This window comes from Lygodium microphyllum, chromosome 16, assembly GCF_053477565.2.
Source record: "Lygodium microphyllum isolate KBCC chromosome 16, Lygodium_microphyllum_v1.1.10, whole genome shotgun sequence".
NCBI lineage: Eukaryota > Viridiplantae > Streptophyta > Polypodiopsida > Schizaeales > Lygodiaceae > Lygodium > Lygodium microphyllum.
In genome coordinates, this window is record NC_141150.1 from 83519897 (window position 1) to 83525116 (window position 5220).

The 5220-nt window shown below is 37.3% G+C and overlaps 1 non-coding gene across 1 annotated transcript; it reads left to right on the plus strand.

Annotated features, from left to right (window-relative positions):
- The first annotated feature begins 4663 nt into the window (after positions 1 to 4663).
- On the plus strand, positions 4664 to 4735 carry TRNAD-GUC (transfer RNA aspartic acid (anticodon GUC)). Its single transcript has one exon. It is a non-coding gene; the product is annotated as a tRNA-Asp (tRNA).
- The last annotated feature ends 485 nt before the right edge of the window (positions 4736 to 5220 follow it).

Sequence of the window (5220 nt, forward strand, 5' to 3'; positions counted from 1 at the left end):
ATGAATTATCTACAGTTCACCTTGGTGTGGATAAAACCAAGGTAGTAAAAATCAGTACTCTTTTGGATTTAGAGTTCCATGAGTAGTGATTGCATTGCTAAAGGAATTTAAGGATGTGTTTGAATGAGACTATTTTGATATGAAGGGCCTATATCCCCATTTCTATCAGCATCACATTCCCTTGAAATGAGATGCTATATCGATTAGAATGCAAAGGTATAGAATGAATCCATATAGGGCTAAGCTAGTGAAAGAGGAGATGGACAAATTGCTTCATGTGGGGTTCATGGACATGATTCATTTTTTGTACACATAGCTGGAGCATTCTCAAAACCAAACCACATTATTGTACACATGAACACTCTCGAGGCTATAATAAAGGCTATCTTTGACTGGTCTTTTGGAGCAAGTCAACCAAACCTTGTTGTGCTTGATAAAGCCATCAAGGAAGGGATGGCCTATCTCCAACAAGATTGAAGACGATTTTTCTTATTTTGGTGTATCTATTGGATGAATTTTCTCAAATTTTGCAGTTGTCTATATTATTCTAGCATCTTAGTCATTAATTTTTTATTTAAGCATATTACTAGTTGTTGCCTTATTTGGGTAGTATTTTATTTCTAAAAAGTATTATTTTGGGTAAAATTTTCTCTCTCCTCACCAAGAAAACAAGAAGAGAAATTATTATTCTTCGACTCCATTGAGACAGTTAGTATCTCTTTTACCAATGGTTTATTATTGCTCAAGCATCTATTTTCTCTCTCTTCACTTAGAAAATATTATTTTAATTATCGATTTCCACTCATGGCTAGCAATAATAATGATTTGTTGAGTATGCTTGGTGATGATGACAAGCTTGATGACACTGATTATCAAATTTGGGATTACATGATGTGGCATATTCTTGTTGCAAAGAATTTATGGCATATTGTGAATGTCATCGAGCAAAGGCCAACTTCTCCAAAAGCAACACCACCTCCTACTTCCACATTGCAATGTGGCTATCATGATACCAAATCATCTTCCTCTTCCACTTTGCCTTCCACTCAAGACTAGATTCAATGGAATGGCCGTGACACCCAAGCACATGCCCTAATTGCTTAGAGCCATCATTCCACACATTTGATCATGCAAGATGGCCAAGGATGCAAGGCATAAGCTTGCATCGTTATATCAAGTGTGTAATGAAGTGTATGCTTATCTATGTAAGAGACTATAAGATGCTTGCATGGACGAAGGAGGTAATATGGATGCCTATCTCACCGGCATCAAATATCTTATTGAATAGTTATTAAATATTGATGAAGAGGTCCCAAGCAATCAGCTTGTTTCCATTACTCATAATAGCCAATGAGAATCATATCAAGGTTTTGCCACCACCTTGCAGTCGGTAACTATGGGTAACCAAGTTACCTACAATTTCAACCAGCTTGTGTTCCTTTTGTTGTAGGAACAACAAAGCTGTCTCAATCACAATGCTACCATGGCAACAAAACTAGCCTTTTTTATGCACCATTGTGGAAAATGTCAAAATCAAGTGAAGTACATTCTTTTGGTGGTCAAAAACCATCAAATACACTGGTCATTCATCTTCTTCATCAAATAATTCCTTCAAGCTAGAATTTCATGCTAATCCATCCTCTTCCAATCCCTCTAGAGGTACATCGAACAATCCAAAGAGGTGTAATTATTATCAAAAGACATGGCACGACATCATTGAATATTGTAAGCACATTGCATTGAAGAAGAAAAAGAAAGAGTGTAGTCTTGTTGTCACCAATGAGACCGCCAACCTCAAGCATAAGAAATTAACTTTTTTCGTTGAATGTCAATACAATATTTCTATACATGATGCTTGTTTTTCTATCATTAATGTGGCTTCTACTTGGTATTTCGATAGTGGTGCTTCTAAGCACATCATCTATTGTCAATAATTATTCTCATCCATTTCTCATATACTAAGGGGGACATAGTCATGTGTGCAAACAATACTTCATATGCAATTGAAGGTATTGGTGTTGTGCAAGCTAATACTATTTTTGGCACTTCCATGATATCACATAATTTCCTCTATGTGCTAGGCATTGAGAAGAACCTTTGTTCCATCCCAGCCATTGCTACTTCGAGCTTTCATGTCCTCTTTGATGGCTCTTAGTGTGCAGTTTATGATGATTGGGTACTGTCTTCTATTGTATTGACTGGCATTCTCACATCATGACTTTATTATCTTGATACTTATGATCAACAATGTGCTGAAATTTCTTTTGATCATGCTCTTTTAGTGAGTGATTTTTTAATGATGCATGCTCCTTCAATGCTATATATTTTAGATTTGTTGATTTTTTTCCATATATTGATGATTTGCTTATTATTGGGACCAATGGTGTCCAAATTGCAGCATTACAGCATCATTTCCAACAACCATTTGCTATCATTTATGTTGGTATTCTTCATCCACCTATGGCTTCCCAATTTGTTAGCATTGATGGGGTCATACTTCCATCACCAACAAAATATATAGTTGCCCAATCAAGCATCACAATTGATAGCCTTCTTGTGTATCATTGGCAAATAATGAGGAGTATCTTCACTTACCTCAAGGATACTAGGGATTTAAACCTTTTCTTTAAGGTTGTTTCTTTACTTATGCATGGATTCGTGGACTATGATTGGGCTAGTTATTCAGAAGACATTTTGAAATATCTTTTTATGAAGGCTATCCCTCCATTAGAGTTTCCAGCTATCCAACTATTTCTACTCATGATACATTTTAAAACATGATCAGTCATTCATTGTATTGTTGAAATAGGTTGCTATATCCATCAGGATGAACATGTGCAATCATGACCACATATATCTATATCAACCTTTCTTGGATTTTTTATTCTTTCTAGATTATTCTACCCATTTCATGGAGGGGAGTTTGTAGGCCATCTCATGGACTACATGTTGATGCCCTTTGATTCATGATTCGGGCTTCCTAGGCATTTAAACTATCATTAAATGTAGTTGTTGCCCCTAGCACCCTAGGTACTAAGTGGCACTAGGGTTAGGGTTTCACTTAGGGTTTCCTATGATGGTTAAGTCATTAGGGTTTTATTTTATTATAAAAAGACAATTTGTGCCTCATTAGCACACAAGTGTGGCATTATTCATTTTGATCACCTTCGGCATTGTATTCCCTCTCATTCATTAATACATCGCCTCTCATTTTGTGATTGAGTTATTGTGCATCAACTAGTTCATTCTTTATCTTTCATTCTCTATCATTTAATCTCACAATTACTTCATGCCTGGGCCAACAATGTTCCATTAATTGGCATCACTATCGATGACCACCTCCTAGACAATTATCAATCCATCTTCTAGTTCTAGAAGGATGGCATAGGTGGTGTTATCATCAACTCTAGATCATCTCTTTCTACACACATTTTCTTATTGCTTATAATTCTTATTGTTTAATAGTAAAGTAGGCGGAGGCATCTTTGTGACTAGTTTTCTTTTTTCTTAGAGGCCACTATTCACTCGAAGAGAGAGAGAGAGAGAGAGAGAGAGAGAGAGAGAGAGAGAGAGAGATGTGAGTATTTTATTATATATTAGTTCAATTTATAAGTTACAATTCTCATGAGTTGATGTATGTTCGAGATGTGGTATGCAAGTACAAAGTCAATATTATATATATATCCATCCATCCATAGAATTGTTATATATATATATATATATATATATGCAAAAGGCCAAAGTGGCATATGAAACTTGAGCATATAGTACAACTACAATGATATATCATCAAAGAGTATAGTAAAAATATATCTAAGTAAGTGAATCAAATGTAAAGATCTATATCTAAGTAAAATAGAGTATTGAAAGAGATAAAGCTAATAGTAAGAACTAAATCTACAAAACTAAAGATATTATAGTCTTTGCTCATCTTAGGATTCCCCTCCTAGGGTGTTGTGGCAGCATAGCTGCTCTACCAAAAAGGGGACTAAGATATCTCATAGGCATCTCCTATGGTGGGTGATGATGGCTTGTATTTGTCGATGGTGAGGATGACTAGGTCGCCACCTTAGGGTCGGGGAGGTCTTCCTCAACGTAGGGATATGGCTCACTCCAAGATGACTCCATATGAGGGTGAGAGCTTTTGAAGTTTGAGTTGTATATTATATGTTACTTTGAATAGTAGCTTACAATTCTCATGGGTTAATGTTTCTTTGAGACGTGGTATGCTAATAGAGTCTCACGTATCTATGCATATATACACATAAATTCTCCATGATGACTATCCTTGACATTCACTTTCATATATGGTTAGGTAAGTAGTATACCTTCCTAAACCTTCGAACCTAGCGTGCATGTTACTTTGGCATTAAACAAAAAAAAATGAAAAAGAAAAAGCCTCCGACGCACCCAATACGTCCTTCTTTACGTATTTTGAGTTTATATGGTAAGCTTTGTTGGTAAAAGAATCCATTGGGCCCTACCCGCAATGCCAACGGCTAAAGTCATAGGCCATGGCTAGATATACGCCTGAAAGCAAACAGTTGCCCATTACAGCAACATGGTAGCTCTCACATACGTGCACGATACGTTAGTGGTGAACCTAGGCCGTGCCGCTTATACAAATATTTTTTAGAGTTAATATGTGCAGATTTTCAAGCAAGTCGTTGTAGTATAGTGGTGAGTATTCCCGCCTGTCACGCGGGTGACCCGGGTTCGATCCCCGGCAACGGCGTTCTACTTTTCAGGCAGAACTTTTTTTAACGCCTTATCATCGTTATGATCAACTTTTAACGCCATGCTTCTTCGTGATGCCACCATGGATAGAGAGTCCCATATTCAAATCCCGCTCATTGATTTTCGGGTGACCCGGGTTCGATCCCCGGCAACGGCGTTCTACTTTTCAGGCAGAACTTTTTTTAACGCCTTATCATCGTTATGATCAACTTTTAACGCCATGCTTCTTCGTGATGCCACCATGGATAGAGAGTCCCATATTCAAATCCCGCTCATTGATTTTCTGTCTCTTGAAAAGGCTGGAGTCTACCCAGCCCTCGACAATGATTCTCTAGAACTGGGTTGCCTCGCCTCGCAATGGGCCGCCATCATGCCTTAGCAAGAAAGAATATATAAGGAATGAAATCAAGTACCATGTCATAGCCTAATTGGCTACTGACATGACATGCAACTCTTCCTGCGTGAGGATTTTGTCACATAGAG